At 47.2% G+C, this 11,594-nt stretch overlaps 1 protein-coding gene across 5 annotated transcripts in view; it reads right to left on the bottom strand.

The window, feature by feature from the left end:
- The window catches only part of LOC127009739 (uncharacterized), a 49,668-nt gene that overhangs the window by 17,795 nt on the left and 20,279 nt on the right, over positions 1-11,594 (bottom strand). The window lies entirely within an intron of this gene.

The raw sequence follows: 11,594 nt of genomic DNA on the forward strand, positions 1-11,594 counted from the left end.
GGAACGGTAACAGATGCACTACCACAACTACGACCATTATAGTAACAGCAATAACAACAAACAGGCATCCCTATTATACTGTGACAACTATAATTAACAGAAGAAACAGCACTAACAGTAACGTAAACACTGCCACAGCCTTAATTAACAACAGAAGAAACAGTAAAAAAAAATTAGCAACAAAAATATTGCCAAAACCTTAACCAACAGAAGCAACAACAACAACAACAACAACAACAACAACAACAACAACAACAACAACCAGCATCGGACAGCATAACAAAGCTTCGTTCTCGTCTCGTCTCGTCGCTGACCGAATCGCCGAAGTGTTTCAGGTTTGTGTCACTGTCAACGCGATGTATGGGACCCTTTTTTTTCGGGGGGGGGAGAGGGGAGAAAAAATAACCGGATCAGATGGTGAGAGAGAGAGAGAGAGAGAGAGAGAGAGAAAGAGAGAGAGAGAGACTTACAAATCATGTCCTTAATCAATTACACTATAACTCTCTCTCTCTCTCTCTCTCTCTCTCTCTCTCTCTCAACCCAAGTCACCCACACTACTTTTTTTTCTATATATTATCGAAGTTGATCCCATAATTATTTCCATACGCAAAAATAATATAACTGCCCAAACATAATTTAGACTCGCGAGAGAAGTAAAGCTTGAAGGCAGATCTACAGGGATGGTGTTGAGAAAAAAAGAGAAACGGCGTGAAAGAGGAGAGAGACGAAGAGGAAGGGAAAAAGGAAGGAAGACATGGCGGTGGAGACAGTACGAATGAAACATGCTTCGTGACAAGTAAAATCAACGCAACTTGTACTTAAAAAATGGATTAACTGCAACATAAGTACGATCACGGAAAACCAGCCCATTCATACCAAGGGCGCGGGTGAAGAGAAGAGGAGAGAAGTAGGGAGAGGAGGACAATAGGATGAATCTGTGGCTTAAAGAAAGAATGGGTCACAGGGGAATTTACCGCCATACATACACACTAGACAATCACCCGAAGACATTATCACTATAGAAGAGTAGATCACACAGCCGAAGAAACACGAGTGAAGAGAAAAAAAAATTGTCACAGCACATACTAGCACAATAGATAATGGAGTAGATGATAAAATAAATAAAAAAGGGAAATAGAAATGGGAATATACAGCCATACAAACACATTAGAAAATCAGTCGAGTACATTATCACAAAAGAAAAATATGAAGTCGAGGAAAAGAGAAATGGAAAAACTTGTCCTAACACATACTAACCAATAGGAAAATCTGCCGCACCTAAGATTACATGGGAAGAACAAATGTTAACTATGATCGAGGAAACGTTTCTTGGTATGGAGAGAGAGTTCAGCCTTATGATAGATTAAACGTTTCGGGGTATGGAGAGCTCAGCCTTATGATCCAGGAAACGTTTCGGGGTATGGAGAGCTCAGCATTATGATCCATTAAACGTTTCGGGGTATGGAGAGCTCAGCCTTATGGTAGATTAAACGTTTCTGGATATGGAGAGCTCAGCCTAACACATGTCGAGGCCCATATTATCAAACGTTTCTAGGCTCATATTTGACATTTGACAAGGCCTTCTTAGAGGTTGTGGATAGGTATTTACATGGGTGGTTTTATGAGCCTGTTGATAGTTTGGACAAGGCCTCTGTACCATAACTGTGAGAAGAAAACACTCATAAGAACTGTGGCCTCTGGGAGTATTTGTTGTGAGAGGCGAAAGCGTTTGGGAATACGAGCGTGAGTAACGGAGAATGAGGCCAACACATGCTCGGTGGGGGGGGTGGGGGGGGGCACGCGGACGGCACCTTTCCCCTCCCCCCCTCCAGCATCACTAAGAGGAAAGAGATGTGTTGGAGCTGTCACGGGGAGAGAGATCCGAGCGAGGCCAACACACCACTGACAGCTTCCCATATCTCTCTCTCTTAACGTGTGTGTGTGTGTGAGAGAGAGAGAGAGAGAGAGAGAGAGAGAGAGAGAGAGAGAGAGAGAGAGAGAGAGAGAGAGAGAGAGAGAGAGAGAGAGAGAGAGAGAGAGAGAGAGAGAGAGAGAGAGAGAGAGAGAGAGAGAGAGAGAGAGAGAGGAATGTGCGCATGTTTTCCTTTCTCGAGCAGCATTTTCCCTCCCCCTTTTTGTCGTAAACACACACACACACACACACACACACACACACACACACACACACCTGGTCCCCATGCATCAATACCTGGGCTTCCTCACTGCCCCATGTCAACCCTTGTTATGCCACACACCTGCCACCATCACCACCACCATCACACATACACCTGGGCGCCTGAAAACTCACCTGGCAGCCCTCCCCCCCCCCCCCACGCCCCCGACCCCCACCCCCCCCCCACCCCCTCCTAACACCTGTCTACCTCACCTATGCGTACTTAAAAACATTTTGAAGGAAACTGCTTTTAAATGGCCCTCTCTCTCTCTCTCTCTCTCTCTCTCTCTCTCTGGCAGTGTTCGAGTGAGGGGAATGAAGAGGGGAGGGAAGGAGGGGGAGGGGGGAGGGGAGAGGGGAAGAGGGGAGGGGAGGGGGGGAGGGCAGGAAACTCCAACACAACACATGAATAAACTCTCACTCCTCCCTACCCTCTCCTCCCCAACCTCCCCCTCCTCCTCCTCCTCCTCCTTCCCTGCCTGGTTATATCTGAAGAAGAGTTTTACCCCGACTTCGCCAAATGGTGGGGAGGAAAGGGGGAGAGGACGAGGACGGGAGGGGAAGAGAAACGGGGAGAGAGGGAGGAAGGAAGAGAGTGAGGCGGAAAGGGAGGGTAGAGGTATGAGAGGGGGGAAGGGGAATAAAAGGGCGCAAAGAGAAAGAGAAGGTTGTTGAAGGAGGTGAAATAAACGAGGAGAGAGAGAAAGGGGTAAGGGAGGGAGAAGAGAGAAAGAGAAAAGTGGAAGGAAGCGAAATAAATGAGAATGGGGAAAGGGGAAAAGGTGAGAGAAAAGAGAGAAAGAGAAAGTTGTTGAAGGTGAAATATATGAGGAGAAAAAGAAAGGGGAAAAGGAGGGAGAAGAGAGAAAGAGAAAGGTAGAAGGAAGCGAAATAAATGAGGATAGAAAGAAAGGGAAAGGGTGGGAGAAAAGAGAAAAACAGAAAGTTGTTGAAGGAGGTGAAATATATGAGGAGAAAAAGAAAGGGGAAAGGGAGGGAGAAGAGAGAAAGAGAAAGGTGGAAGGAAGCGAAATAAATGAGAAAGGGGAAAGGGGAAAGGGTGAGAAAAAAGAGAGAAAGAGAAAGTTGTTGAAGGAGGTGAAATAAACGAGGAGAGAAAGAGATGACTGAGAGGGAAACGGGGCAGCAGGAAGGATGGAGGAAGAGAAAGATGAAAGAGATGGAGAGAGGAAGAGAGAAGAGTGTATATAAGAGAAAGGGATGACAACGTGAAATCAATGAAGAGAAAGGGAAGGAAAGAGAAGGAAACTTACAAAGGGAGAGGAATGGGAAGGAAGGGAATGGAGAGAAAGGTGTGATACGGGAAAGGAAATAGATGAAACTTACTTAAGGAGAGGAATGAAAAGGAAGGAAGTGGAGAAAGGGTTGATACAGAAAAGGAAAGAGAAGGAAACTTACAAAAGGAGAGGAATGGGAAGGAAGGGAGTGGAGAGAAAGATGCGACACAGAAATGGGAGATGAGAGGAGATGATGATATAGCAGAATAAGAAGACAGACATGAGAGAGAGAGAGAGAGAGAGAGAGAGAGAGAGAGAGAGAGAGAGAGAGAGAGAGAGAGAGAGAGAGAGAGAGAGAGAGAGAGAGAGAGAGAGAGAGAGAGAGAGAGAGAGAGAGAGAGAGAGAGAGAGAGAGAGAGAGAGTTAGTACGCAGCAGTGGTTTATGATGAGGTGACCGGGGTAATAAATATGGCAGGAGAGAGAAAAAAAATCCCACATAACGAAAGAATATAACACAGGAAAGAAAAAAAAATAGGAGGGAGCTACAGTGATGCAAAAAGAACGAAGAAAAAAATAGAAAATGGTCGCAAGAGAAGGATAAAAAAAAACGCAAGAGGGAAAGAAAATAAGAATTGAAAGAAAAAAAAATTGAGGAGGGGCTACAGAGATGCCCCCCCCAAAAAAAAAAAATAGAAATGGCATCAGAAAACAAAACAGAACCAAACGAGAAAGAGATAAGTACTAAAGGAGAGAGATACAGAGAAGCAATACAAAAAAAAAAAAGATGAAGACGAAATAAGACATAAAACGTAAAAAAATGAGACTAGTAGGCTACACGTATTTTCCCAACGATACAAAAAAACTAATTCTGGCCAACTTCAACTCAAGTAAATTCGTGTATGAAGGAGAACAAAACAAATATACACCTTGAAATTGGCTTGTATATATGGTAGGAGGGAGGGAGGGAGGGAGGGACAAGGGAGAAGGGGACCAGGAGTGAGACAAGGGGGAGAAAGAAGAGAAAGAAGGAAGAGAGAAGATAGGAGGGAGGAAGAGAGGGAAAGGGAATAGAAGATAAGATAAAGGAGTTGATTGATGGAAAGGGAGATGAAAAGTGGAGAGATATCGAGGAAGAGAAAGAAAGGGAGGAGGAAATAGCGAAGGAGAGAGAGAGAGAGAGAGAGAGAGAGAGAGAGAGAGAGAGAGAGAGAGAGAGAGAGAGAGAGAGGAAAACTATGATAAAACAACGAAATAATAAAAAAGATGCAGGGAGGAAGGAACGAAGGAAGGAAGGAAGGGAGGGAGGGAGGTGTAAACTAGGGAGGAAAAAAAAAGAAATAGAGAAATGTAGGACAGATGGAGGAGAGGAGAGGGAGGAAGGAGGAAGAGAAGAATGAGTAAGGGAAGGACAGAGGGGAGAGGGGCAAGGAGGAGGAGGAGGAGGAGGAAGAGGAGGAGGAGGAAAGGAATGTAGGAAGGGAGGGTTGGCTGAATGTAAGGCGACAAAAAAGTAAATAAATAAAGAGGGAATAGAAAACGGAGGAAGGAGAAAAGGAAAAGAACAACATGAATGATATATGTGAAGACGACTCTACATTATTAAAGAGGAAAACAGAGCAATACATTAATGATAAACTGGAGATAAAAGTAAACACTGTAATAATTAAAAAAGGGTAAATTATGTATGTTTTTTTATGGGGAGGAGGAGGAGGAGGAGGAGGCGAAGGAGGAAGAACAACAACAAGGATATCACTAACAATAAGAGAAAAGAAGAAAAAAAAAAGGAAGTAGAACAAGAACAAGAAAAAACAGCAAGAACAAGATTAACAAGAAGCCATAAAAGGTGGAAAGGAAGAAAAGGAAATGAAAGAAAGAAAAAAGAAAAGAAAGAATGTAAGAAAGAAAGAAAGAAAGAAAAAGTGTCAGGAATGGGAGGGAGGGGAGAAAGCTAAATGGTGAAGGACAAGGGGAAGAAAGAAGGTGATGGGGAAAAAAAGAAACCGAGAAAACGGGTCGGCGAGGAAGATAATTACTCAATGTGGGAAGCTGGGAAGGGAGGGGGAGGAAGGGGAAGCATGGAAAGGGGAAAAAAGAGAGATAAGAAAGAGGGGAAAAAGGGTCTTGTTGGGGAAGGTTGGTCGGTCTACCTTACCAAGATACTAGGGAAGGGGAAGAGGAAGGGGAAGAAGGGGAAACGGGGAGAGGATGGGGAAGGGAACCCTTTATGTGGTAAAAATAGATGGGGAGCTACCAGCTGTCACATGAAGAAGGAAGGAGAGGAGGGGAGGGGAGAAACGGGGGTGGACGAGGGAGGAGGGGAATAGGAGTGGGGAGATGAGGGGAGAGGAGCCGGGAGAAGTAAAGCTTTGGGTAGATCTGAGGGATAGTGTGGAGAAGAGAGGGGAGGGTGTAGGAGACGAGGGGAAGAGAGGGGAGGGTGTAGGAGACGAGGGGAAGAGAGGGAAGGGAGGAGAGGGGAGGAAAGTAAAGAGGCAAATAGATAACTTCAGGAATTATTAGTAAAAGGAAAATAAATGTTTTAATAGAGATAGACTACGATGAGGATGGGAAAGAGAAGGGATGAGAGAGGAGAAAAGTAAGTAGGCATATACATAACTTCAGGGAACTAATAGTATTGGGAAAATATATGAGTATAGGAGAGGAGACAGCCTGAGATGATGACAGGAGACGGAAGGGATGAGAAGGGGCAGAAGTGAAGCTTGAAGGTTGGCAAAAGTGGATGGTGTAGAGGAAACAGAAGGATGGAGAAGGAGAGACGGAGAGGGAATACAAAGGAACGTAACAGATGGACCAAGGAAATGATTAACCCAGGCATGCGTCCACCCCACGAGGCGTCTGGGTGAACGGTGACGGAAGCAAAACCTGTTCTGCGGCAAGGTTCTGGTTTCCATTTATTTGTGCGCTATAAGGTTTAAAAGCTGCTTCGTGCGGTTTATTTTCTCTTATCAAGCGCAAAGCGGCGGCAACGTTATCCCGGCGCGGTGAGGGCCGGAGCCGCCGCTATAAATACAACAACCTGCGTCCTCAATGAAGGCCGGCAGCCAGGCGGAGGCGGCGCCATTAGATGTGAGGCATTAAATACGATCGGATAAATTGACTCCAACATAAATGGCCTATGATTTCCGGGACTCTGCCTGTCAATTAATTATGGAGGCCTTGAGGCAAAACCTGCCGCACGGAGCTCACCCATCATGCAGCGGCTTGCGTGCCTCCGTCATGCAGGCGTGCCAACAATGGGCGGCGGCGCCCTCTGCCGCGCTGCCCTGCCATTAGAAACGTACCAAGCCACAAGCAAGAGCTGGGTGCACCAAGACCTTGGCCACAAAGATGGGGGCTGCGGGACGGTTGCATCGTCCGCCGCAATGCATGCACCCCGATGGCTCAATAACGGGACCCACGATAGGTGCCACTGATGAGCTGGCCGCCGTCCCTGAGACTCGGCTCCGAGTGTAGTACAGGCGACGCTTCAAGGTGATTGATACAAACGAGGGACTGTCGGTGACAGACCCACTGACTGACATGAGCGGCGCCTGCCAGACTCACGCTGGGGGTGGGGGGCGGCATCCCACCCCTAGCCCCACACTGAGCTTTATGTCGGATATAAATGGTGATTCTCTGCCAGTTGCACATTTGTGCAGACTTCTTGGATAGAGACCCGATGCTGGGAGAGGGGCGGAGGGCGGGTGAATGAGACACAAGGCTGGCTGCAGTGGGAGGACGCGGGGGGTATGCGGCTCCGTGACTTGATAGCGGTGTCTCCGTCATGGGGGAAGCGGCAGGCGCCAAATGAAAACAACGCGTCTTGTGGGTCTCATATGCCTGGGGCAGCTCGCTGCCTGCCGCCATACATCAACTGTATATTCAGAATTCTAGATTCTAGCCTGTCGCCCCGCCCCCCCTTCCTCCCCCAACCCTCCACACTGCCAAACGTAGGTGTTGAGTCACTGCGGCGCGCGTCGGGGAAACCCGCCCGTCGATCTCCTCTGTGTGGCGGGTGATGCAGGCAGCAGCACGTAAGTCACGGCGTTATCTCGGTGCCGCGCGCCCTGGTGAGTAGGGTGACGCACACGACCGATAACCCGTATTCAGCCCCTCAGCACCCACCCGACCCGCCCCGTCGCGCCCCACCCCTGGCTGCCCCACTCATCTTTGTCAGGGGCTCATTAATACCCACCGCAGGCATTTATATATAACGTCGAGGCGGTGCTTAGAGGGGGAGTGCGGGCGTAATAATAGAGGTGCAGGAGGAAGCGGTCTGTCATGGGTCATCGTTTTTATCACGTTCTATAGTTAGCAGCGGCGACAATGATGACTCGCGGGCGGCCTGACGGATTCATCTTGAGCCTCCCCGCCGCCCCTCGCGCCACCCTGGAGGAGGTGCGGCAGGTGACGGCAACAAGTGGCGCGGCCAAATGAATCGACTTAGTTTGACATCATCAAAGTTTTCTATCAAAAACAAACACACACACACACACACACACACACACACACACACACACACACACACACACACACACACACACACACACACGTAACAGCTACCCCGTCAACACTAAAAAACGAAAAGGGCGAGGCAGAAGGTTGACTGCTCTGACTCACTTACTGACTCATGAGGCTGACTCACTACATCTCTATTTGTCTGTCTGTCTGTCTGTCTGTCTGTCTGTGTCTTTCTGTCTGTCTATCTGTCTCTGTCTGCCTCTGTCTGTCTGTCTGTCTGTCTGTCTGTCTGTCTGTTTCTGTCTGTCTGTCTGTATGTATGTATGTATGTATCCCTCACATTCTGTCATACCTTCCAAATCAAATCTCATGAAATCGTAGTTTTAGAAAATTTCGTTTGTTCGCACCGTAATAAACAACTACCAGCTTAATCTCGAGAGAAATTAAATGAGTTTCTCCCACGGCAGGAAAGAAGAACAGAAATACAAAAAACGCCATGTGTCAATAGCGGAGTACACGTCAAACAAGTAGTGCAGACACACGGCCGCCGCCAGGGAGTCCCGAGGCATCCCGGGCATGTGAGCGGCGCCTCAGGTGGACTGCGGCAGCTGCGGGGCTCGCCAGGTGAACGGCCCCAGCGACGCGAGGGGAGGGACGAGGGGAGACGAAGCGGAATGGCGGCGGCTCATAAAAGAGTGAAATACCGTCAATGGCATGTGTGTGTGTGTGTGTGTGTGTGTGTGTGTGTGTGTGTCATTAACTACCATTGGGGATGATCACGTGCTGGACTCGTGATCGCCAGCCGGTGGTACCTTCCTCGAAAGAGCTTGAACAAACATGTTATACGGCTGGGCCCTCACACATCACTCCCCCCCCCATCCCCTTTGCTCACTGGGGGGAAGTAGTCCCTTCTGTCAAATATATTTCCGGCTTGAGCAATGAGCAAACCTCTGCCTCTTCAGTTGCAGTTTGAGCACGTTAGAATCTGTGTGTGTGTGTGTGTGTGTGTGTGTGTGTGTGTGTGTGTGCATGCGTCTTAGCGCTGCCTCGCCGCGGCAAGCCTCCAACAAGCCGTCAGATCCTGGCACACCCTCGCGATGGGGACGAAAAATTTCATAGAGCGAGAGGAAAAAAGAAAACAAATAGAAAGTCGGCTCGGAGGCATTCGAGGACAAGGCTGGGATAACTGTCGCTTAGTGTGCCTGTGTGCGCGGCCTCGTCCCTGCGTGCATGGCCGCCCCGACGGTGATACTCATGAGGGGGGTGAGGGACGGAATAAGATGAAGGCCTGCACGTGCCCTCCCTCCGCCAGGAAGTCCGTGTTCTCAGACGGTTTCGGCGCCTACAACAAACATTTCCAAAGGTTACGAAGGTGATCAGTCGGGTTCTCACGAGTGTCTTTCACATTCACGGTGCAGAAGCAGAAGTCAAAGGGTCGTATTGCAAGACATTTCGCCACCAAAGAACACATATTTGACAAGGCTTTCGTAGGAGTTGTGGGCATTTCCAGTAGTAGTTTTATGACCCTGGTGGTAGTTTGACCCTTCTTCTGTACCATGAACCTAAGGAAACACATATTTGACAAGGCTTTCGTAGGAGTTGTGGGCATTTCCAGGGGTAGTTTTATGACCCTGGTGGTAGTTTGACCCTTCTTCTGTACCATGAACCTAAGGAAGCACATATTTGACAAGGCTTTCGTAGGAGTTGTGGGCATTTCCAGTAGTAGTTTTATGACCCTGGTGGTAGTTTGACCCTTCTTCTGTACCCTGAACCTAAGGAAGCACATATTTGACAAGGCTTTCGTAGGAGTTGTGGGCATTTCCAGTAGTAGTTTTATGACGCTGGTGGTAGTGTGACCCTTCTTCTGTACCCTGAACCTCAAGAAGCACTCCTTAGAACCCGACTGACCCACTCCTTGGCCTTAAAAACTAGATGATGTGAAAAGCGAAACGGTCTTATAATACCGACCAAAGAATCACGAAGCTTTCAAAACTACCCATGGAAATACCCACAAAATCTGCGAAGGCCTTATCCAATTTGGGTGTGCAGGTCCCAAAATGTCCGGGAATATGGGCCAATAGAAGATAAAGGGCTGCACGTGCTCTCCCTCCGCCAGGAAGTAAAGGAAAACTCGGGTCGATTTTCATCAGTCCCAAGACATCCTGATAAGGCAGCCTCGAGTCTGAGCTTAAAATTGTATAGGTTACCCTCAAATTCGTTCTCTTTAACACTTATCTATCTGGAAAATTGAGGTGATGTATATACGAATATCAACTATGGTCACAATGAAGACTGGTGGACACTCTTTACACTACCAATCGTTCATTTTCAAGGTTCGACTCAGTTTTCAAGAATAGTTTTCCTGGTATGAGTACTAAATGGATGGGTGCGTCCGAAATGGCGAACGTGCCCTAAACGTGATGAAGGCGTTTCTGTGTGAGGGCGGGAGGCTTGGTACATAGTGAATGAACAGTGCCACGTTGCTGCTGAATTACACTGCTGTAGAATTGTGTATATTTAGAGAAATGAAGTTTAAGTCAGCTATAGCTTGGTCTGCAGGGGTGATGCAAAAAGTGTCTGAACAAAAAAAAAAGTTAAAATAAAGGTTACTTGTGAAAAATGGAAGCTTTAGTGGGCACTGGCAGATGAAAACTTATAAAACATTGGGACGCGCTTCGCACATTAGGGAATAAAAACTGGGAGCAGAGACACAACCCTCCGAAGCTTTGGCGCCACCGCTGGGTACGCGCGAGCAGTTTAGGAGGAATCTCTAACAAAACCCCTCAATACAGACGGGAAGGCAAGCTGTCAAGGCGTGTCGTCGGGAGTCGAGACGGGGAGAGGGTTGCTCCTCTTCCTCCCCACGTGACGATAAAAGACCCGACAGTGTTGCCAACCCTTCAGGGGAAACCCGCGAGCCAACACGACACCCATCAGGTAGGCATGTGTACAGGTAGGTGCTGACACACACACACACACACACACACACACACACACACACACACACACACACACACACACACACACACACACACACACACACACACAAGATAAATGTTTTAAAATGGGGAACATCATGAACTTGACTCGGTCCTATAAACTGCAAATAGATAAGCACAAATAGGTAAAATACGTACACATATACACACAAAAAAAGGTCACGAAAGAAAAACATGAATAAAACAGTGGTATCATAAATCTGAGTACTGAAAAAAAAAAAATGAAACTTGGTCACGGGGAAGGAGATTTAGGTAAAAAAAAAAAAAAAGGAAAAAAATACAAAATCTAGTTTGGTCTTGGTTTCGAGATAACACAAATTCTATCCGCCCCGCCCCGCCCTGCCAGACACGTCAACAAATAGTGTACAAAAAAAGAAAAAAAACACGAAGAAGGTAAAAAAAAATACCCATGAGCCCTATTTCTCCCTTTTCCTCCTTTTTTTTGTTTTGTTTCTATAAATGGGAAAGGTGAGGGAGAAGAGGAAGCTTGAAGTAGTAGTAGTAGTAGTAGTAGTAGTAGTAGTAGGAGGAGGAGGAGGGGGAGGGGGGCAGAATAGGGGCAGAGGTGGAGAAAGGAAGAGAGACGGGAGGAAAAAAAAAAAAAATCTGTGTTGAAAGTCGAACATTCTCTTGACACCAAAAAAATCTCTACTTTTCTTGTACTGCATGAGAGGAAAGTCAAAACAACGGATGTATTCAACTACGGCTGAGGTTTAAAAAGT

This window comes from Eriocheir sinensis, chromosome 4 (genome assembly GCF_024679095.1).
Source record: "Eriocheir sinensis breed Jianghai 21 chromosome 4, ASM2467909v1, whole genome shotgun sequence".
Lineage (NCBI taxonomy): Eukaryota > Metazoa > Arthropoda > Malacostraca > Decapoda > Varunidae > Eriocheir > Eriocheir sinensis.